A 25,537-nucleotide genomic window follows, 5' to 3' on the forward strand; every position below is an offset into this window, starting at 1 on the left:
TTAAATCCTTGAGGCAGATAAGGGAATTCTATGATGAATCACTTTTAATTTTCAGTGAGTAAAAATAATCCATCTATAGCTGGCCACAAATACTAATAAAACTACTCTCCTAACACACCACTATGGACCCTTCAGTGATCCACTCTGTTTTACAAGCTACGCACATTCCTAAGTGAATGAGAAATCCACAAGAGATAAACACAAAAGGTCTTCACCAAAGCAAAGCCTCAGAGTCTGTTTCCACAGAGGATACGTTGACATGCAAAGCACCAGTTCATGTAATAACATTAGTAATGGCTCAATTTCATTTTGGTTTTTCCACTTTCAGGGTCCTCATATTTGTAGCATGTTTACTTGCTGGTTAGGCTTTCTGACACACCTGAATAGAACTGCGCCATTGTTAATATTATTAGTCACATCTGCGCTTTTTTCCTGCTATGGGAAATCAAAATGTCAGCTGTGAACACAACTACTTTATTACCTTTAGAGAAATACAATAAGAGTGGATGATCAGCTTAGAAAATAAACAAGTGTTTTATTGTCCGTTCAAGTCCAATGTAACACATAGGATAAGTGTTTTTTACATATTGACTTACTTATGACTTATGACACATAATTAACATAATAAACCTAAGTCAGAAATGAACACATTTACCAGTGTTATAGTATACTCAAGACTAGTCTTAAGAGCACTTTGAAGGTGTCTAACCTGCAAGCTTTTCCTTGGTCTTGTCTCAGTCTCAGACAAAGAGGACTTGGAATTTTATTTCAAGACCGGTCAACAGTACAACTGCAGGAATATCGCTAGGTTCCCTGTGCAATCTGATTGATTTGTTAACATAATTACTATGATTCCAGGAATACGGCGCTGTAGCGTAAATGCAGGCCTTCCATTCATTTGAGTGGGAGTTGTCCGCACCCTGCAGTGGAGAAGCTGAACCGGATCCAACTTTTGGAAAAATGCAGCCCAACGCCACTCAACTCTGCGGCCACCAGTCAGATGGTCAGATCAACACAGTCAATCTGAAATATTACTGAAACAGACTATCCATGTTTACTATCCATGGACTAAACTCTGATACTGTGTGTGTGTTCTGGCTTTGTTTATTTCATGTACCCAGCTTCTAAATCTGAGTCTAGCTCCCAATTTACACTGCAAGATAGCGACACAAAAAAGTTTAATTTGGTTTGCTTCTGATGGTTTGAGAGAGACAGAGACATAGACACTGAATGAGAGTGAGTAGTGATTTGGAAAACATTATTGCCCCAATTAGGCTAAAAAACAGGCTAGTCTTGGTCTTGATCCCCACTGGTGTGTGTGTGTTTGTCTCTCACCAACAAATCTAAAAACAAATGGCTAAATTGGTATTAAGCAGTGTCTATTTTGAATCCCAACAGGAGGAAACCCAATTATCTTGGTGGCCTTTTAGACCTTCCCCCAAGCACCACTTTAAGCTTTAAAGTGAGTGTTTTGTCTCTCCTGTGTTCGCTTGATTCATTTAAAGGAGAACAATTATACCCCTTTTCCACACAGGTCCCATACACCTTAATGACATGTCTGTGAAATCCTTTGGTCAAAATTCCTCACAGATCAATCACAGCAGCCCTCTCTGTACCCTGTCTGTAGCACGCTGTGTTCAGGCGGTCAGTTTTCGTATCTGTCCCTTTAAATGAAAATGAGCTGCTGACAGCTGCTGCTCATTCTTCTGCCTTGCATGCGACAGCGCATACGGGATGACGTCACGTTGCCGGAGTTTACCTGGGAGAGACGTGGCTGCTGGAGAAAACATCACTTTGCAAAAGGATATATTTAAACTAGAGTCAGACTCTGAGCACGAAGAGGCAACACAAGAAGTCCAAAAAGCGAGGAGAGAAAAGGATATTTCTGAATGGTAAGTTTATGTAATGTGTTTTTATATCTTTTTATATGTTTGAACCCCCCACATGTTTCAAACCTACATTTGTTGTTTACCTTTTCCTTTAAATATGGTAAATAAATCTCTTTTTTTGACTGCCTCCTGAGTTCTTTCGTTGTTGGTTGTCAGCGTTATTGTTTCTGCTTAAAAAAGGGAAACATAACACCATGTTACATATCAAACACTGAAAGCACACAAAACAGTTCATGTAGACTAAGATATAAACTTATTAGTGACGAGTGCCTACGACACTCGTCAACTACTCACAGAGCTAGCAAGCCTACGGCACTCGTCAACTATTGTTCTTCTGCGTGTTTCATGGCATTATTATTCATTTTCCGCCCTTTTCGAACATTAATGCGGCCCGCAGCGGTGAGAGGACCTCAACAAATTATATATCAAAACGTGCGTCTTGATCCCGAATCGAGTGCTATTACTTTTCTAAGAGATTCGCGTGTTTTTCGCGAATTTATTCTGGAAAAACTGCGAAAAATTTCTCATAGGGAATGAATGGGGAGGCCCGAAAAAAAGTACATTTCAACAGACATTTTCAACAATGAACTGCTCTGGCATACTTTCACCGAAAGACTGCATTTGAACTTTAAAACGGAGGTATGCTTCCCTTATCTTCAGGGATTCACGACACTCATCGACAGCTTTGACCGTTTTTTAAAACTATCAAGGCTCAACAGTTGAGCAGGTGTTTTGTCCAAATTGTTTTTACTGGGTGTGTATGATGGGATTTTTTTGGTCTGATGGCTGAAGTTGGAGAGGCTGACATCATCAGCTAGCAGTGGGAGCAGGGAGAAAAATCAGTGAAAAAATAAAACGTATTCGACTACCGTGGCTCAAAATGCCCCCCTACAGACATGATTATCCCCTCAAATGTAGAAAATTCGAGGTGATCGCAGCGATAACCTGTTGAAGCCTGTTCTTTTATAGATTTGGCTCCATACAGGCTACTGATCGAGTACTCCCATCCTCAGCCTCATTCACTCCCATGTTAAAAAACAGAGGAAATTTTCTTAAGGAAGGCAGAAGTAATGGTTCTCTCTTCTTGCTCCTGAGGGCATGTTTCTTCATTTATTGACACAAAATAACTATGTAAAACGAATCAGGAAGGGGCACGCGATGCCCCCCGTTATGTCGGTTCAATGATTTGAACTGCGGTTTGCCAGAGAGCCTCCTCTTCGAGGGGTGGTCTCACATTTTCCCTCTCTCTTGTCACGGACTTTCAACTGGCGTTCCATCAACGACAACAGTTTGCAGGCCGCCCAGTGGCCATTTGAGCAGTTATTGGCTTCAGTTGAACTTGTCTGTGTAAAATGGCCGACAGAGACGCAGAGCATGCTAGCATATTGCGCTAGCTGTAAAGACATGCTAACTGGCAACATTAGCAGCCAACGCTAAAATAGTGCAAATGCTAATTGCTAGCACGTCAACGCTATGCAATAGCCTTAGCCACTAATAACCAAATACATGCTACGTGCTAACATGTTATGTTAACATGCTAAGTTATAGCATTAGCCACTAAGAATTAATACATGATCATGCTAACTGTTAATGTTAACATGTTAATGTTAAATGCTAATGTTAATTAGCATTGCCACTGGGTGTAACGATGCATCTGCCACGATTAAAATCGGTACAAATGCGTGACGACTCGCATCGGTTGACAGAAAAAATGAATCCGCGCATTCTTGGCGAATGCGAGAGAAGTAGGATATGTTTGTTTTCGTCTTTTTTTTTATTAGAAATAGGTTACGTTGTGGCTGCCAGCTTCCACTGCCGCGTCGGTTTGCCTTTCTGGGTCTCACCACACACACACACACACACACACCCCTACACACATGCGCAGTAGTGGTAATTGGCGTCAGGCCTGATTACGTAAATGATACATAACACAGATCCTCCAGGGAATTCCCGATGTTGCAATTTGCAACTTCAACGCAACTTCAGTGAATCCCGTGACTTCAGGGGTGTTGCAATCTTAACCAATCACCGCAACTTCCGCGCAGTCTGCAGGGGGATTAAAGTCGGGTCAGGGACGGCCGCACCGTGCGGGGGGGATCCCTCTTCGTCGGACCTCTCCGGTCCTGTGGCGGCCCCGCCGGTGCACCTTTCTCCGAGGCGGTTGCGCCGGACCGGCTCTGCGTTTCAGAGCCCGGACCTCTGCTTTTCCCGGGGCCCTGGACTCTCAATAAAGGTTAAATGAGCCTATCTTGTTTTTTATTTTCATGTAGCTCATTCTTCAAGCTGAAAGGTAATGGTCGATCAGCTGTTGTGGCCAGCCCTAATAAGAACCACAAACTGTTTGGAGGTTTCTGAAAGAGAGATTTTTTTCTCTACAAATAAAAAGATTTTATTTTGGTCATAATTTGTTGTAGCTCATTTGATTTAAAAAACATCGTGAAAAAAAGCGTAGTCGTAACAAAAATCTTTTGACTCGACGAGTCGGAGTGAGTTTGAGTGGTTATCGTAATCCCTTATTAGCCACTGAAGACTTAACTACATGATCTTTGTAATAGAATAAGGAATAGAACAGCCTTATTGGCATTATACCAAGGACAATGAGATTACAACGCCCCCATAGGTGCACTACATAACATAAACAAGAGGGACATGACAACAAAACAAAACAAACAAACCACCACAGAAAAAACAGTAAAGTGCAGATAGCCGTGCCATAATGTGCAAAGTTTACAGTGTAGTATTAAAACTTAAATAAATGATAACGTCAGTATGCGGAGCGAGATGTTCAATGATCAAACAAGTCAGTCCCTGTGTATGTTGGGTCCGTCAGTATGGTTGAACTGCCTGAAAGTTGGGAAGAAGCTTGCTCTGTGCGTCTGTTTGTTTGGTGAGTATGCCCTTATCGTCTGCCAGAGGGCGCAGCGTGAACGGTGGTAGCCAGGGTGAGTGTAGTCCTTGCTAATGCTTCTGGCTCGCAAGGCACCGGGAGTTGTAGATGGTGGTCAGGGGAGGTAGGGCACCCGATGATCTTTTGCGCAGTGTTGGTTACCCTCTGCAGTCTTTTCCTGTCAGCTTCTGTGCAGTTTGAGTGCCCACCCTGACACAGCGTAGGTCAGCAGGCTCTCGATCGCTGATCGGTAGAAGGTCACCAGCACGGTTGGGTTTAGTTGTTCCTTCCTGGCACTCTCCAGGAGTGAAGTCGCTGCTGTGCCTTTCTTACCAGTGCAGTGGTGTTAGCTGACCAGGACAGGTCGGCAGAGATGTGAACCCCTAGGAATTTGAAGGTCTCAACTCTTTCCACACTCTCGCCGTTGATGTACAAGGGGGCACGGGGTTAACATTGTTAACATGTTAATGTTAACCTGCTAAAGCTAATTAGTATTAGCCACTAGGAATTAAATACCTGTTAATGTTAACATGCTAATGTTAATTGCTAGCACGTCAATGCTAGTCACTCATTTTCAGTCACTAAGAATACATGCTAATGTAAACATGCTAATGTTAACATGCTAATGTTATTGCTAGTGCGTTGTCGTCTGAAATGATATGACAGCAGAGCAGCTAGCGTGTTAACATTATCATTAGCCACTAAGTATTATTACATGCCAATGCTAACATGCTAATGTTAAACTGCTAATGGTAACCTGCTAATGCTTACTAACTATATAGCCACTAAGAATTAAATACATGCTCATTGCCAACATGCTAATGTTAACATGCTAATTTTAAGTGCTAGCCCGTCCGTGCTAGCCCATAATTTTTAGTCACTAAGAATACCTGCTAATGTTATATGGTAATATAATTGTTAGTGCGCCAAGACAGCAGAGCAGCTACCGCGTTGCACAGCTGTAAAGACATGCTAACTGCCTAACATTAGCGGCCAAAGCTAAAATTACTGCCATGGTATTTGCTGCGGTCAATGCTAGCAATTAATATTAGCCACTAAGATATTATTACATGACACACTGCTAACTGCTAAGCTATTTGCTAGCACGTCAGCGCTAGCATTAGCCATAGCCACTAATAACCAAATACATGCTACTTGTTAACATGCTAAGCTAAGTGCTAATGATAATTGCTAGCGCGTTGTCTGTCTAAAATGACAGACAATGACAGCAGAGCAGCTAGCGCGTTAACAATTAACTTAGCCATTAAGTATTAAATACATGTTAAATATAACTGGTATGCTACGCTGGTAACGGTAACCTGCCCTGCTTATTGATTACTATTAGCACTAAGAATTAAATACTGCTCATTGTAACATGCTAATTGCTAACATGCTATGTCAATTGCTAGCAAGTTAAGGCTAGCCACTCATTTTCACTGAGAATACATGTTAATGCTAACATGCTAATATTAATTGTTAGCGCGTCAGAGACAGCAGAGAAGCTAGCGCGTTAGCGCTAGCTGTAAAGACATGTTAATTGGTAACATTAGCGGCCAATGCTAAATTAATGCAATGCTAATATACTATAACATTAGCCACTAAAAATTAAAGACATGGTAATGCAACATGACGCGCTAGCAATATCATTAGCATGTTAGCAATTGCCATGTTTTTAATTTTTAGGGGCTTAGTGGCTAATGCTGATTTAGTGGATAATTAGCCACTAAGCCACTAAAAATTAAAGACATGGTAATTGCTCCTGTGTCTAAATAAACATGTTAAAAATGACTATTTGAGGTGTGCTTTTTGACTACAGACCCCCGGCAACAGCCCACTCGTCACTCTCAAAATTTCTGCGGGAATTTTCTAGTTCAATATACAGTTGTCCCTCACTAGAACGCAATTCACCTTTCGCAGCCTCTCGTTTCGCAGATTTTTTTTGTGTAATTTTGCATGCTTTTTTTACAGCGTACTGTACAGTATGAACACGCATTGTGTTCGGCGTCCTGATTGGCTAAGGATACTGTACAAAATGCGTTGTAAAAACACCTGCACCAAGGACTTCAGAGGAAAAAGGTGTTACAGCGGGCGGCACCATCCGAGGAACTGTGAAATACGGTTTCATTTTACTAATACAGTTTTACTTATTTTGTTAAATCTGCGAAAGTTTGAACTTTGAAGTGTTTAAATAAGAGAGAAATGTGAGAAATGTATGCCTGTCTGAGAAAAGTGTATAAAAGTGTGTGGTTAGGGGTTTTACAGCCTTAAAACATGTATAATAATTGTAAAAAACATAAAAGCTGATTACTTTGCGGATTTCGTCTATTGCGGATTTTTTAGAACGTATCCCCAGCGATAAACGAGGTACCCCTGTACTACCTAGAACAGCAGTGTGAAAAAGTTTTGGTCAGCATTTAGGTTTCACAGAATTTCGAAGAAAAAAGATGTGTCACTGTGTAGTTTAGACTAACCATTTGTACACTTTGTTTTAGCTGCTACAGATACTAGCCTACAGGAGCTCTGTAGCTGGTGTTGGGGATTTCTCGACATAGAATCAAGGTGGTACTGCTCCGTGTGTGGTACGACGTATGGAGTCCCAGACACTCATGGAAGCTACGTGGGTCAGACCGGTCTTGATTGAACCTTGACACGTAACCGGCTACAACCTCTTGCTTCCCTTTTCTTGCAAACTGGGCTGCGAGATCCAGTACCTCATCCACGTATGGACCAGAATCTAGGAAACCTTCTCGAAGTGAGCTCCACCTAACCTATAAGACAGGAGGGAAAAAAAATAATATACTCAGTTACATAAGTTAAGAGTCATGTGTTATAATTAATTATATTTTTTTTCATTTCACTTGTATAATAGATGTTTGCACATTCATTGACTTATTGCCCTTTTAATAAAAAGTTGGAAAACTTACAGATGGTTGGTTCTACTTTCACTGTCTTAGCTGTTGCTGTTGGGAAGTTCAATGTGAATAGCGGCTCACCAACTGATGCTGTAGCTTAGGGACACCCAGCACTTTCATTGAAGTGAGGGCTGCCAGCTAGAGTCTAGGGAAGAAAAACATAACAGAAACATGAGAAATATGATCGAGAGCACAAATATAATTACATTGTACTCAGAATCACCTTTGTTTGCCAGGTGTGGTACACAAACTGTTTTATTGTGCTCATAATGTACAGTATGTATATGTCAAATTCCTTGTTGTGTACACACACCTGGCCAATAAAGTGATTCTGAAAGTTACTATTGCTATTATTTCAGTCCTGCATGACAGGCAGCCTGACAGGTCACTAAAACAGCAATATCCTGGACTGGAATGATGCTGTCCTTGTATTGTAGCTTTGTTACTTTATGTACTCATATTTTGCCATCCGCCAACTCACACCATAATCAGTTGTGATTCGCCTAGTGCGGCTCGGCCACGCCACAAAGCGTCGTGAGAACACACGAGATCTTGCAAATTCACACATAATCGCGCTATATTGTCGTCTGTAGTCTCCTTGACTCCTGCAATGACATTCCACGCTGCATCTTTTTTCTGGTGTCCTTATAAAAGGATGTGAGGTGTCATAAATGATAGGTTGAATTTGGACCTCCAGAATCAACCTCTCCTCATCCATGGGGTCGACGGGGTGAAAAGACGCCTGAAAACCTCTGACCTGTTGACTTCAGGTCATTATGACGTGTTCCTGTAATGAACTCGATCCGCGGTGAACACAGAGTATTTATTTTTAAAATCAACCAGGGTTTTATTTTGTATGTTGTAGCCGATTTCCTTCCCGCACAATCTGCTCTGTGCTGGATTTATGCGCCATGAAAATAGAAGCTCTGCCATATGTGTTGCACAGGGCTGCCGGTCGTGGTTGTTCCGGAGCCGTTCCGCATGCAGTGTATTTAAGTGGTTACAGACATCCAACTACTGGTGTTATGTTTGTGTGTATCACAACACAAGTACAGCTGATACAAGACACTAAATAGCAGTTAGCGCCGATTAGCACGAACTAACGGTAAACTAACTGTTGGTACAGGCATTGCTTGCTACTAATGCACACCAATGTAAAGCCAGTAGTTTGTAGTTGAACGTCTGCCTGTAAGATAACACGTTTTTGTTCCAGTTCAGTTTACAGAGATTTAAAAAAAGACTTGTATACGGGGCGGCGGTGTGTCTGTCAGGATGCAGCTGAGCGCTGTGTGTGCTAATCGGACAAAAGAACACAAAGCACCTTACATCTCCATCGTCTGTAGCTTTCAAGACAGTTGGTATCACTCCTCTTCCATGTTCACAGGTGTTGTGCACACATTTTCAGGTCTCGTCAACAGTGTGGAGCGAGCATCGTAATGGGTCTTGTCAGCCATCTTCTCCGTGAAGCAGAAAACGTCAGAGCTTCCACCTGCGCTTTTATCACCTTGTAGGGCGTGGTGGGTGGAGACTGGGCGTGGCCTCGCTGGAGAGCTCAGGAAGTGAGTCTGGTCTAAAAGCTTGAAGGTGCAACCGGAGCGGCATTGACTGGCCTACCCAGAGACAGCAGCAAGAGGGGGGTGCAGCTGTGTTTTTAACACTGTGGGGGTTTGTATGCACCCCGAATTCAAAAATATTAGTGTTGAAGAGCTAGAAAAGTGATTTTTGCATATTATGTCCCCTTAAAGACAGCTGACAGCCAAAGCTGTTTTTGAGGACAGGGTGATGCTGTAATGGAGGTCACAGTCACGGGGGCACAGCTTATGTTTCACATCTGATTTCCATTTATTTATTACATCCTTACTAGCGTAGGAGTATATATATGTTTTATTGAACTTCTCCTGTGGCTGTCATTTTGTATGTACCTCTACAGTAATCTCCCCAGGTGACTGTCAGAATAACTCTCCGGGGAGATTGCCGAGGTCTGCTGGATATTTCCTGTTTTGATAAAATGGTACATCCTTTTTTACCTTAGCCTTTTTAAACCATTACACTTTTTAAAAACAGATAAGACCTCTGTTTAGAATGTGAGGTCAAAGCGTTCATCGAGACACAGTACAAGCCAACAAACACAAAGAGCTGTAAAGTTTAACTCCCTCCCAGCACATTTTAAAAATTCACAGGACTGCACAGGACAGCCACCAAGGAGATGTGGTAGTGTGTGACGTGGGAGGTGAGGAGACACCAAACAGAATGAGTGACAGCAGGAACAGAGCTGGTAGTCAAAGCTAACTGAGCTAACCAGCTATGACCAGCTGCTGTCAGACTCCTAGTGCGAGTCCACAACTCTTGCAAGGTCAGGAGGATTTCAATGGCATAGATGGCATGTTGAGCTATTTTCAACCCATGAAATGCCAGTTTTCATAGAATTGGTAAGGATTTCAATATTAACACAAACATTGGTGTGTTTCATTACCAGCACAGTCAAATCATTTTATTTTAAATGTTCTTAAAGCTTTAAAGAAATAAACATTTCTGATGGAACATGATCTTTAACTCTACAACCTCCAAGGGAGGTCTTTTGACCCTCTGCTGCACACAACGCCCTAAAACGTTATTTTGAAAAAACAGTTTATTTTTTATCTTTTTTTTTTTTTTTAATAATAAGTAAGTTATTTAGGAACTATTTAAGATCAGTTTGTGGTTTATTCATTTTACAGCTTACATTTTTTCATTAGTTACCATGGCGCCGCATTAGTGGCAGCTTGTTACCGCAGCTCCTGTGACTTTGTCGTTATTTTTTGTTTTGTTGCATTTTTGACACTTTTTTGTACAGTTCTTGTGGAATGGCTTGGGCCAAGTGGATATTGTGTGGCTCTGCTACTTTTTCCTGGCACTTGCGACGTTTGTTGTGCCGGGTAACATGCCGACAGCAGTGGTCGCATTCTTTACCTTCGCCACCAGCTGCTAGCACTCTCCAAACCTCGCTGCTGCCCAGAGAAAGACCACAGATCCCTGACGAGGTGAAGAGGAGACACCAGGGGAAGAAGAGCTAGGAGGAGGTTTTTTCATACGGTTGTGATGGGGAATGTGAGATCCCTGGCTAATAAGTGGACAAGCTGGGAGCGCTGATGAGAGATTCAGCGGGAATATTGTGAGTCACGTGTGATGTGTTTCACTGAGCATGGCTGCACGAATGTTATACGGTCTCCAACCCACTATACCCGGCTTTCGTAGTGTACAGGCCTACGGACCGTGGAGTGGTAAGGAGTTTACATGCGCCATCATCATCATTCTTACATTCCGCCATCAGCTGATGCCAATGCTGCATGTGACGTCATCACCTCAGCCATAGCTAGACTGCAAACGGACCACTCCTAATGCATTCATGGCCATCTCTGGAGATTTCAACCACACCACTCACTCTGCTACACTCCCAACCTTTCAACAGTCCCACCAGAGACAAAAAACCTTGGACTTAATGCATGCTAATGTTAAGGAAGCGTACAACTCCATTGTCCTTCCCCCTCTTGGCCGATCTAATCACAATGGGTACTTCTCACCTCCCCGTTGTTCAGAAACAGCCTCGGATCATCAGGACAGTTGGAGTGGTCACAGGAGCTGATGAGTCCCTGCAAGGTTGTTTTGAGGCCACAGATTGGGATGTACTGTGTGAGGACCCATGGTGAGGACATCAACGCCATGACTGACTGCATCACAGAGTACATCAACTTCTGTGTCAACAGCATCGTAGCCACCAGGAGGGTGTGATGCTTTCCGAACAACAAGAGATGATGGACATATTTTGCAACAAGTTATTGCAAAGTCCATATGTAAAGTTTAATGTTCTAATAGAGGACTCTGTCATTTATCGCACAGGTCAAATACGTTTTCTCATTCGTCATTACAAACTGTAATTTATAACAAACAAACTAAACTTTACATGAACACATTAAATCATGTAATCGTTGTAGAAGGAGAACGTTTACAAAAAGTTCAAAATGGACCTTTGGATAATAAAGTTTGTTTTAGTTATGATGTATCACACGTGCACACACACACACAGACTAGTGTATATTAAATTACGTCATGCAGGACCACAGCAGCAGCCACGATCCATGAGAACCTGCTGGACGACAGAGCACAGAAACTCTGGGGAAGAAGTTTAGTTAGTAACATGCATTAATGAGACATGTATGTCCACAGATGGAGAGAGAGAGAGAGAGAGAGAGGGAGAGAGAGAGAAAGAAAGGAAGAAAGGAAACTATTAGAGGACTACGTCATCCTCTAATTAACCTGGCAGATGTGCTGTGTAGAGTGTGGGTAAATACTGACCCGACCCTCTACAACATTAGTCACCCACTACAACACATACTCTATTTTACAGTTATTATATTTGTTTGTCTCTGTGTCCTGTGATAAGCTGGTTACTTGTCCAGGGTGTACCTTACCTCTCACCCAAAGTCAGCTGGGATGGGTGTGTGTGCTTATCACATTGTGGAGAGTCTGGGACAAGGTGAAGGTGGGGTCACTGTCAGTGTGTCTGAATACAATCGCTGCTCCTATGATTAAAAGGTCATAAGTGAGCTTTTTATATGTCAGCGTCCTGTTCTTTACAATGAGATTTATTGTTGATAAATCAGAATCGAGAGGTCAAAGGTCACAGTACACACCCCCAAACTTCAGATTTATAACCGTAGGAGATTAACGTACAGCTGATAACTTGATAACAGGTTTATGCTTAAAAAAGAGCTGAACCACACCTCGTCTCGTCCTGAGGTCTTCAGATGGAACATTTACAACATTTCCTCTAACTATCTTACAGACATTCCTGCAGTGGCATTTTATAACACATAATAATAAGAATAACACATGTCGTGTGTTATTCCACTGTACCAATGGAGTCATTTTTCACATAGAAGACATAAAAATATTCTTTGTCAGCCATTTTTGACTCTGATAACAATGTGAGTAATATTTATCTGCAAAGGCTCTGGAGACAAATAATAGGGAAGAGGTAAGAGCAGTATTTCTTACAACTCAACATACAATGTTGAAACAGATCAGCAATATCACACTGGAGTTTGTTGTTGTAGTAGATTAGAGTTTAAGCCTCAATAAATCTCTTGGCTGGCTGCTGCTGCCCTCTCACAGCCTTCAAACCCGACTGTTTTTCACACATTTGGATTTAATCCAAAATAGTCGGAGCAGTTGTGTTTGGACAGAGTCTTCAGAGTCCAGTAAAATAGTTGAACAGTACTGTAAGTGATGTCTCTCTGTTCAGTTTCCACCATAAAGTGACCTGGGTTAAATGCTATTTGATGTGTTGTTAGGTAAGCTACTATTGGTTGAGTTTAAAGATACAGTCGTCCCTCGCTATAACGCTGTTTCACAGATTTTTTTTGTGTAATTTTGCATGCTTTTTTTTTTACAGCGTACTGTACAGTATGAATGCACATTGTGTTCGGCACCGTCAGAGGAACTGTGAAATACGTGTGAGTTACTGGTAACAATTTCTTATGTGTCAAACCTCGTAGACTGATCATTCAAATTTAATTTGTTAAAAATGTTTGGCCTTGAAAACAGGTTTTGATCTTTGGTTTCATTTACTAATACAGTATTGTACTTATTTTTGTTAAATCTGCGAAAGTTTGAACTTTGAGAGTGTTTAAATAAGAGAGAAATGTGAGAAAATGTTAATGCCTGTCTGAGAAAAGTGTATAAAAGTGTGTGGTTAGGGGTTTTACAGCCTTAAAACATGTATAATAATTGTAAAAAAATAAAGCTGATTACTTTGCGGATTTCGTCTATTGCGGATTATTTTTAGAACGTATCCCCAGCGATAAACGAGGTACCACTGTACTACCTAGAACAGCAGTGTGAAAAAGTTTTGGTCAGCATTTAGGTTTCACAGAATTTCAGAAGAAAAGATGTGTCACTGTGTAGTTTAGACTAACCATTATGTACACTTTGTTTTAGCTGCTACAGATACTAGGCCTACAGGAGCTCTGTAAGCTGGTGTTGGGGATTTCTCGACAATAGAATCAAGGTGGTACTGCTCAGCTGTGTGGTACGACGGATATGGAGTCCCCAGACACTCATGGAAGCTACGTGGGGTCAGACCGGTCCTTGATTGAACCTTGACACGTAACCGGCTACAACCTCTTGCTTCCCTTTTCTTGCAAACTGGGCTGCGAGATCCAGTACCTCATCCACGTATGGACCAGAATCTAGGAAAACCTTCTCGAAGATGAGCTCCACCATAACCTATAAGACAGGAGGGAAAAAAATAATATACTCAGTTACATAAGTTAAGAGTCATGTGTTATTAATTAATTAATATTTTTTTTCATTTCACTTGTATAATAGATGTTTGCACATTCATTGACTTATTGCCCTTTTTAATAAAAAGTTGGAAAACTTACAGATGGTTGGTTCTACTTTCACTGTCTTAGCTGTTGCTGTTGGGAAGTTCAATGTGAATAGCGGCTCACCAACTGATGCTGTAGCTTAGGGACACCCAGCACTTTCATTGAAGTGGAGGGCTGCCAGCTAGAGTCTAGGGAAGAAAAACAATAACAGAAACATGAGAAATATGATCGAGAGCACAAATATAAATATACATTGTATCAGAATCACCTTTGTTTGCCAGGTGTGTGTACACAAACTGTTTATATGTTGCTCATAATGTACAGTATGTATATGTCAAATTCCTTGTGTGTACACACACCTGGCCAATAAAGTGATTCTGAAAGTTACTAGTTGCTAATTATTTCAGTCCTGCATGAACAGGCAGCCTGACAGGTCACTAAAACCAGACAATATCCTGGACTGGAATGATGCTGTCCTTGTATTGTAGCTTTGTTTACTTTATGTACTCATATTTATGCCATCCGCCAACTCACACATAATCAGTTTGTGATGCGCACTAGTGCGGCTCGGCCAGCCACAAAGCGTCGTGAGAACACACGAGATCTTGCAAATTCACACATAATCGCGCTATATTGTCGTCTGTAGTCTCCTTGACTCCTGCAATGACATTCCACGCTGCATCTTTTTTCTGGTGTCCTTATAAAAAGGATGTGAGGTGTCATAAATGATAGGTTGAATTTGGACCTCCAGAATCAACCTCTCCTCATCCATGGGGTCGACGGGGTGAAAAGACGCCTGAAAACCTCTGACCTGTTGACTTCAGGTCATTATGACGTGTTCCTGTAATGAAACTCGATCCGCGGTGAACACAGAGTATTTTATTTTTAAAATCAACCAGGGTTTTATTTTGTATGTTGTAGCCGATTTCCTTCCCCGCACAATCTGCTCTGTGCTGGATTTATGCGCCCATGAAAAATAGAAGCTCTGCGTATGTGTTGCACAGGGCTGCCGGTCGTGGTTGTTCCGGAGCCGTTCCGCATGCAGTGTATTTAAGTGGTTACAGACATCCAACTACTGGTGTTATGTTAGTGTGTATCACAACCAAGTACAGCTGATACAAGACACTAAATAGCAGTTAGCGCCGATTAGCACGAACTAACGGTAACTAACTGTTGGTACAGGCATTGCTTGCTACTCAATGCACACCAATGTAACGCCAGTAGTTTGTAAGTTGAACGTCTGCCTGTAAGATAAACACGTTTTTGTTCCAGTTCAGTTTACAGAGATTTAAAAAAAGACTTGTATAACGGGGCGGCGGTGCTGTCTGTCAGGATGCAGCTGAGCGCTGTGTGTGCTAATCGGACAAAAGAAACACAAAGCACCTTACATCTCCATCGTCTGTAGTCTTTCACGGACAGTTGGTATCACTCCTCTTCCATGTTCACAAGGTGTTGTGCACACATTTTCAGGTCTCGTCAACAGTGTGGGAGCGAGCATGCGTAGATCGGAGTCTTGCTCAGCCATTCTTCTCCGTGAAGCAGAAAACGTCAGAGCTTCACCTGCGCTTTTATCACCTGTAGGGCGTGGTGGGTGGAGACTGGGCGTGGCCTCTGCTGGAGAGCTCAGGAAGTGAGTCTGGTCTAAAAGCTTGTTAAGGTGCAACCGGAGCGGCATTGGACTGGCCTACCCAGAGACAAGCAGCAAGAGGGGGGTGCAGCTGTTGTTTTTAACACTGTGGGGGTTTGTATGCACCCCGAATTCAAAAATATTAGTGTTGAAGAGCTAGAAAAGTGATTTTTGCATATTATGTCCCCTTTAAAAGACAGCTGACAGCACAGCTGTTTTTGAGGACAGGGTGATGCTGTAATGGAGGTCACAGTCACGGTGGACACAGCTTATGTTTCACATCTGAATTTCCATTTATTTATTACATCCTTACTAGCAGTAGGAGTACTATACTGATTTTTATTGAACTTCTCCTGTGGCTGTCATTTTGTACTGTACCTCTACAGTAATCTCCCCAGGTGACTGTCAGAATAACTCTCCGGGGAGATTGCCGAGGTCTGCGCTGGATATTTTCCTGTTTTGATAAATAGGTACATCCTTTTTTACCTTTAGCCTTTTTAAACCATTACACTTTTTAAAAACAGATAAGACCTCTGTTTAGGAATGTGAGGGTCAAAGCGTTCATCGAAGACACAGTACAAGCCAACAAACACAAAGAGCTGTAAAGTTTAACTCCCTCCCAGCACATTTTAAAAATTCACAGGACTGCACAGGACAGCCACCAAGGAGATGTGGTAGTGTGTGACGTGGGAGGTGAGGAGACACCAACCAGAATGAGTGACAGCAGGAACAGAGCTGGTAGTCAAAGCTAACTGAGCTAACCAGCTATGACCAGCTGCTGTCAGACTCCTAGTGCGAGTCCACAACTCTTGCAAGGTCCAGGAGGATTTCAAATGGCATAGATGGCATGTTGAGCTATTTTCAACCCATGAAATGCCAGTTTTCATAGAATTGGTAAGGATTTCAATATTAACACCAACATTGGTGTGTTTCATTACAGCACAGTCAAATCATTTTATTTTAAATGTTCTTAAAGCTTTAAAGAAATAAACATTTCTGATGGAACATGATCTTTAACTCTACAACCTCCAAGGGAGGTCATTTTGACCCTCTGCTGCAACAACGCCCTAAAAACGTTATTTTGAAAAACAGTTTTTATTTTTTATCTTTTTTTTTTTTTTTAATAATAAGTAAGATTATTTAGGAACTATTTAAGATTCAGTTTGTGGTTTATTCATTTTACAGCTTACATTATTTTCATTAGTTACCATGGCGCCGCATTAGTGGCAGCTTGTTACAGCAGCTCCTGTGACTTTGTCGTTATTTTTTGTTTTGTTGCATTTTTGACACTTTTTTGTACAGTTCTTGTGGAATGGCTTTGGGCCAAGTGGATATTGTGTGGCTCTGCTACTTTTTCCTGGCACTTGCGACGTTTGTTGTGCCGGGTAACCATGCCGACAGCAGTGGTCGCATTCTTTACCTTCGCCACCAGCTGCTAGCACTCTCCAAACCTGCGCTGCTGCCCAGAGAAAGACCACAGATCCCTGACGAGGTGAAGAGGAGACACCAGGGATGAAGAAGAGCTAGGAGGAGGTTTTTTCATACGGTTGTGATGGGGAATGTGAGATCCCTGGCTAATAAGATGGACAAGCTGGGAGCGCTGATGAGGATTCAGCGGGAATATTGTGAGTACAGTGTGATGTGTTTCACTGAGACATGGCTGCACGAATGTATACCGGTCTCCAACGCCACTATACCCGGCTTTCAGGTAGTACAGGCCTACAGAGACCGTGGAGTGGTAAGGAGTTTACATGCGCCATCATCATCATTGCTTACATTCCGCCATCAGCTGATGCCAATGCTGCATGTGACGTCATCACCTCAGCCATAGCTAGACTGCAAACGGACCATCCTAATGCATTCATGGCCATCTCTGGAGATTTCAACCACACCACTCACTCTGCTACACTCCCAACCTTTCAACAGTCCCACCAGAGACAATAAAACCTTGGACTTAATGCATGCTAATGTTAAGGAAGCGTACAACTCCATTGTCCTTCCCCCTCTTGGCAGATCTAATCACAATCGGGTACTTCTCACCTCCCCGTTGTTCAGAAACAGCCTAGGATCATCAGGACAGTTAGGATGTGGTCACAGGAAGCTGATGAGTCCCTGCAAGGTTGTTTTGAGGCCACAGATTGGGATGTACTGTGTGAGACCCATGGTGAGGACATCAACGCCATGACTGACTGCATCACAGAGTACATCAACTTCTGTGTCAACAGCATCGTAGCCACCAGGAGGGTGTGATGCTTTCCGAACAACAAGAGATGATGGACATATTTTGCACAAGTTATTGCACAAGTCCATATGTAAATGTTTAATGTTATAAATAGAGGACTCTGTCTATTTTATCGCACAGGTCAAATACGTTTTCTCATTCGTCATTACAAACTGTAATTTATAACAAACAAACTAAACTTAACGATGAACACATTTAAATCATGTAATCGTTGTAGAAGGAGAACGTTTAACAAAAGTTCAAAATGACCTTTGGATAATAAAGTTGTTTTAGTTATGATGCTATCACACGTGCACACACACACACAGACTAGTGTATATTAAATAGGGAAGCACTCGTGACTGTGTGCGACACTGTCAAAGGTCATACCCAACACATTCATAGATGCCTTCTGTTGTCAAAGATCAACAGATTTACCATGTCGCTATTCTTGTTGCTTGCCCTAGGTACTATCCACCTGTTTGCTCCACAAAAATAAGCTCCCCTGCACCCAAGCATGCCACGCCATGATACAGCCGAGGGACTGATGGTTCTTTATTGAGAATAAACGCTGATGCCGTACTTCTGGGAAGTTGTGAGGTAACTCCATATTTTTACAAATGTGATTTGGAATTTAATTTCAGGAAATACCTGCATAAGAAGCCAACATCTGTCTCAGAAAGGCACACTAAAAAATACTGAACTGTATCTTTACACTAGCCTGAGCAGAATTAGAAACAGGCAGGCAGCAGCCATTGGGGTTGCCGAGGAGGTATAGAGGAGCCCTCCATCAACTGTGAGTAGAATTGGATAGGAGGGACAGAGTGATGGAAGTGATTGTAAGGAATGCCAAGCAAGGGGCTTTAGTTTCTGCCACCATCTCACACATAACAGCGTGTATCAAAGCCTTCAGTGGCGTTATCGCACATGAATTACAAGGACAGTGTCAAGCTGGCATCTTCCATTCACGGAAAATGATGGGAGACATTATAAAGCTATTAACGGCTCTACAGGGGAAACTTGAGCCCACCAACTGATCATAAGCAGTCCCAACCTGTAGAATCACCATGGATGATGCAGAAGCAGCTGGCTGAAAAAAAGCACCAGGTTCTTCTTTTTTCTCTCAGAGAATTTCTCACCGTCGGAGCTGGGTCAGTTACTAATTGACTTCTTTGCAATTAGTTTGAGTGTTTGCTTTGGCCTGTCTGGAATGTGTCAGGGTTAGCTCCTCGGAGATGATCTGACTGGTGCGTTAATGTTGAAAACCTTCACCAAATAGCAGTCCACATTTACATTATTATTTCTTTTAATGTTACAGAAAAAGTTGTGACAATACCACTCATGGTGAATTCCATTGTCAAACAAAATTATTCAAATTTAAAGACGCTATGCTTTCTACACAGATGTGTTCCATTTAAAGTTCCATTTATGTGATGTGTTTCAATCCATTTCTCAACCGGGAATGACAGCACTTTAATTAAGTCAACATGGAATAATTAGAGGCAGCAACACCCTCCTCATGCCTGAAGATAAGTCAGAGGCCTGGTGTGTCTCTTATAAGCACTATTACTCAGGCATTTGCTTTCATGTGGAAGTGTTGGGTGGCAGTTTAGCACATCCTTTGGGATGTCTGTGTTTGGATAACGGCGTGCCATAAATGTCAGCTGCAGGATTAGTTAGCTGTGGCTTGTGCTGAATAAATTATCTCACTGCATCAATGCCTTTACACCTGTGCAGCTCTGGCTGCTGGTTCACATTAATTAACTCAACATGTTACCAAGGTGATTTGGTTCAGAACAACTGCCATTTTTCACAGTGAATGCCATACGTTTCTGTTGTGATGAGACCTATTTAATTTCACACTGATGCTGATGTGTTTTATTGAAGATTGATTAGGATACATGTATTTAAATTAAGACTACAGTATACTTTTTGATACCTTACAATTATTGGCGGTAAACCTATGTTATTAGCTGTTGCTTTCACTGCATGGGAACACTTGTAAACAACAATATTACCTGTTGTCCTACAGCAGGGGTAGTCAATTCTGATTTCAGAGGTCCAGATAGAGAACATTTCCTCATGTTCAGGTCAACAGCATCATCATGTTGCATTATAATTGAGTTCTACATTACAATTATTTTATATATTTTGAAGCAGCATTGTCATTGCATCAACATCTGCACTGTGTGAAGTCAACCCCTCAAATCAAACAAAGAAAGCTAGAATTCAACGTCATGGCAACCAGCCCCGGTTCTAGGCAGGCAGATATGAGGGGGCAGTCAGAAATGTTAAGGGGGCATCATGTGTACAGACCATACTCCAGCACTTTTTGTGCTTATAGTAATGGCGTTTTCTTAATTGAATCTCTCCAAACCGAACATGCCTAGGCCAGTCAATTCAAACACTTTGCTAATTATGCAATTAATTATGAAATTTCAGGTTGCTATCACAGATTTTCCCAAGGGGCCTATTCTCCCATCTCCGCGCAATTCTTTTTACGCACAATTACGCGCTTTTAAGCGTATTCTGCACTGTGGTCTTCCAACACGCCCCAACGCTTAACTTCAGAATTAAGGCGGACTCTCAAAAGAGGTGCCATTTATTCAAACACAGGGAAATTTTGATCACGCCCTCATTTGATGTGGTTAATCCTGAGCCCATGATGCTACGAATTTGATGCTAGTAGAAGTCACAATAACTAGACTGTACTCCTATGTGAAATGAGTTCAGATTCGATCAAAATAATATTTATTGATACTGTCGTGTTAACTAGTGCCACGGCGGGCCTATGTTAAAGAAAACCCGCTGTCCTACCTTAAGTTGGTGCAGCTTTGATGCATTTGTGTTCCTGCTAGTCCATACTGACGTGACGTCTTATTATTTCACGATTGCAATTGCACTTTAATTGCTTTAACCTTTTTCTTTTCTTTTCTGCCATCAGGAAGGGCAAGCATGTTGGTATATTCTGGATGCGAGCAGTCCTCGCTATTTGAGTAACCTGGCCTCGGGACTTATCCAGTCCTGCATTTTTACTAGTTGCCTGCCATGGAATTCTTGACTGATGTATCATTTTTTTTCGTGAGAGTGGGGGAGGGGTAGCCACCGAAAGCATACTGTCTAAGTGTTTGTAAAAACTCGGTGCTTTTACAAGTCAATTGTGATTGGCCGGACCATTGGTGTCAACAACACAGAACAGTGGTCTTAGCAGTTAAGTGAAAGACTTGATGCTGCTTACTCCAGTTCCCTCTGAAGAACTGACAGTCCGTACTGCCCACGTCTGCCCAGCTATTTCTTTGACCATAACATTCGTCGTTACCTCTTCTTATGGGCTGTGCATAGAATGGCACAAATAGTCAAGGCAGCGTGTCTGTCTTTCGTCAGCTCCGTCAATACTCATGCTGAAACCTGACAGTACACAGTCAGGCTACGTCTTGCCTCATTTGCATACTGCAACAGTGATTGGGTGTTTACTGGGCGCTGAGAGGAGGGGTGTGTGTGCTGCGCAGCCTGTGAATATCACGTACAGTGGAGTGATAGAGAAAAGCTAATACTGTACCGTGTGTCTCTTTTTCGGCGTTTTTTCCGCTACTACAAATAATTTTGTCAACTCGTAGCAGCCAGCGTATAAATTATGTGAGCATATGAAAATTTGCTTTCTCAACTTCTAAATTTTGATTTGAGGGGGCAAGACATTTATTTAAGGGGGCACTGCCCCCTCTTGCCCCTGCCTAGAACCGGCCCTGATGGCAACGATATTTATTTTCACTGACACTCTGAGCTACATACAATAATAAATAATACATCAAATAAATAAGAAAAGTCAAAGCAAAGTCAATTTGACATTCAACTCAGAATTATAAATAAAAAGTATTGTCATAATAATATTAATAAGTTATTGACTGACTTGGCTGCAATCTTCTGGAATAAAAGTCAGTTTTCGGTGTCAACCTTCCTCCGTTTAGCACACGCCATGACACACTGACTCACAGTTTGGCCTCTTTTCTCTCTCTTGTCTCCTCACTCCTATATATTTTGATTTTATATTCAGATGCAAAATCAAAAAAGGCGGGAAAACAGGAAGATAGAGACAGACAGGGTGGAACTACAAAATAAAACAGGAAACACAGAAACAAACTCAAACTGTTACAGGATGTGCCTTTTGAGAGAAGAGTCACCAGTCAAAATGTAATCTCCGCCAAAACTGAATACAACTCAATGATAGGTCATTTCCAGCCCTGGGTCCTGACAGGACAAAGAATGGGACCACAGTCCGCCCATTAGTGCCAACTTAAATGGCAGTAAAGCACATAAATCAACAATGTGTGTTGTAATGCCCATTGTTCATAAGTTAATCACATTTGTGCAAAACTGGCTACAGTACATACTTCTTCTGATTGTCCATTGTAAAATATGGGTGTCGGATATTACACAACTGTGTGTTGCTATTCAAAAATGTCTAGTTTGTTCTTGAAGGACTAATGGCAGATTGAAATAGACGTAAGCAAAATATTTAGTTGGTATCACATCATAAATCAGCTGTGCAGTGAGTTGCTGGCACAGTGCTACAAGCTCAAAATACATGTAATGTTCACGGACTGAGTAACTAAATCTGTCCATGAAAAAATTACCTTTTTCACAATCTCTAGAGAGCAGGACAAGAAAGCGTCTCCATTGCTAGGTTGTTACTAAAGCTCGGACTACTTGGTGTAAACTGGGTTCCATGTGTACTGCGGTGACTTATGTTGCTTTCACACCAGGATAGTCTGGGGATTGGGTGCCAAATGATGAAAAATTTCACATCTTCATTTGGCTTGGTTCAATTTCACACTTTGCACGCTCTGCACTTGAAAGCGGCCAAACCGCCTGGACTTGGTTTTGGGCAATACCACCCGCAAATGAGCAGCTGTTGTATTGCCCAAAACTAGGACTGACTAGGAATTTAAAAAAGCACCAGGAAGAAGAGAACCCGGCTCATCGATTGGGTTTCTGATCTTTGGTTCTCTGGATAGTCTGTCTGCTTTCCCACTGTAAGTGAACCACACCAGGGTTCACTTGCAAGCGGACTGAGACCCACGTTTTCAGGTGGACCAGAGTTGGCTTGTTTGGTCACACCTGCCCAAACAGACCTGACTTTCTGAGGAAACAAACTCTGGTCCATTTAAAGCGAACCAAACAGCACTGGTGCGTTTCATCAGCTCTGTGACATCACGTCTGCAACATTGGTTTGTTCTTTTGTCTAGGCAACTTTAAACCACCAGGAGTGTTCAGAATCAGAGTGCCCGCTAGATTTAGTTAACTTGCTCAGATCTGGTCATTTTTCCTTGGTTTATGTGCTTCTACCCTGAGTTATGAGAATTGGGAGTGTTTTATTTTGAAAACTGATCCAATTCTCACTGCCATTTCTGTGTCTGACTTCCTGTCACCTCAATTTGCTCTGTGCTGCTTGGCGAGGCTGGTGATAGCATCTGTCAAAAATAGAACAGAGCAAATGGATATTTTTGGGATTCTTCCAAAATACGCCATGGGGCTTCTAGTGGACTCACTTTACATTTTCGTGATCTTTGTATCCTTTCATTTCTACAAGTGATATAACTACTGAAATATGATATTCATTTACAACAGATACTGTACTGGCCCACTTACACCAACGGAAATCTGAAAACAGAATTCTGTGCAGTCATTTCTTCTCTCCACTTTGTTTTATTACTTATGAGTACCGAATAACTAATCAGGATTAATGAGCACCACCTGAACAGCTTGTCCATTGAAACAAAAAACCCTGTTTGAACCTTCAACTCTCTATCCGGCCTGTGCCTGTTGTGCAGTGTCTCTTTCACCTGCAAAGGCTATGAAATATGACAGGAAAGACAGGTCCTGCCATGACCCGTGAATCACGCTCTCTCTCTCCCCCTATTGCTCTCCCCTCTCTTTCTCTCTCTCTCCCTCTGAGGTGAATTATTCAACAACAACAACAGGAGGAGGAGGGGGTGGAAAGGTACATTAGAGAAGTTTCCTAAAACGGAGTGCTGAGGACTGGACCATAGATCAACCCCAACCCCCACCTCCACACACATCCCCCTGCAGATCTTTATGGGCAAAACCTGCAGCAGTAGAGTAGCCAGCGCCTGTATCCTACTGGTGTGAATTACGGCAGCACAGGCAGAGCTGCCACCCACCAGGGACGACATTAACTGCTGATTCGATGAAACACGCACACTGATTAGCAGCCCATATCTTTAGTGGGATTAAGTGAGCAGAGCCGTGACATCACCTGCGTAGGTGTGGGACTGATTTACTCAGATCTGTGGATGGGTGGGTTGGTTAGTGTGCATGGATGAATGAGTATGTAACTGTGTGGAGGAAAATCAGATTTACTTTCTTTGTTGTCGTTGATAGAATATCATTTTTAGTTGTGCAACTAAAACTCATGTGTGGCAGAGGCGTCACTGATCACTGATCTTTACCAGTTTTATTTCTGACCACATCGGATACCTCCACTTGAAAAAATGTAGCTTGTGTGGACGCTACTGCACTACTGGTTTAAAAAAAAGAATGAAGCTAGTGACCTATTAGATTCAGAAAACTACTACTACTAATTAAAAATTAAATTATAAATTCCAAGGAAAAATAACCAGCAACAGCTGTCATGATCAGTCCCCAAGAAAACTCCCAGTTCTTATTGTTCAGTCAGAAGTGGAATATTTAGAGTTGCTACAAAGATTTGGAGATGTGAACAAGGGATTAACAGTCCAGTCTTCACCAGTGTTTTCTCTCTGTAGATAGCTCACTTTTATTTTAAATATTGACACAAGCAGCATGAAACTGACTCTATTGTATGATACTGACAAGAGAGGGAGAGACATGTTGAAACAAGGGAGCAAGGGAGTGTGAGAGAGGAGTGAGCCCTTAAGGAGTGGAAGTTACTGACCACTCAACAAAGGTGCTGGGCAAGTTTAGATGGTGGACTGTGGACTGTGACGTACTGTGCAACTGTCAACAGCATGGCGGCTTTAATGAAAGCATGTTATTGACAAAACTCTCAGCTCAGACTGCATCGGTCAAGAAGCTTGAACTGTAAAAAGTGATGTTTTATTCAGCTATAATAATTAACTTACAGAGATTAGGGATTTACAGATTTATTTCTACTCTTTACTGGTGTGTTTTTCTAGCCCCAAACATCACTAATAACTCTCCAGGAAATCCAATTATTGGAATAAGATTATCTGGGCGTGGCTGCTCCGCCAGCATTTTATTCCCCTCCAGCCATTCAGCTCCAAATACTGGCCACCCAAGCCCCCAATCTCTCCTCCCCGTCTCTCATTTAAGACCTCTCTCGGCAGACCCCTCACCTTTGATAATAGCTAAATTCATCAGCAGGGACCGGCGAAGTCTTAAGGGCAAGGCAGATTGGACACAGCTATCCTCTCCTGACATTTTTTCTCCTCGTCCTCTGGTGGAAACCGGCAGCTATCTGTCTCCTCACAGCCACTGGCTGGCATTCCAGCAGACGGCTGCTGTGTGAGGAGAAAATCATGGCTCCTCATCTGCAAGACGCCTTAAAGGTCAAACCCTACAGCTCTGATGACTTTGTATGTTTCACAATTCAACCCCAAAATGCTTCCTCTGTGCC

Source organism: Larimichthys crocea, chromosome XVI (genome assembly GCF_000972845.2).
Source record: "Larimichthys crocea isolate SSNF chromosome XVI, L_crocea_2.0, whole genome shotgun sequence".
NCBI classification, from domain to species: Eukaryota; Metazoa; Chordata; class Actinopteri; family Sciaenidae; genus Larimichthys; species Larimichthys crocea.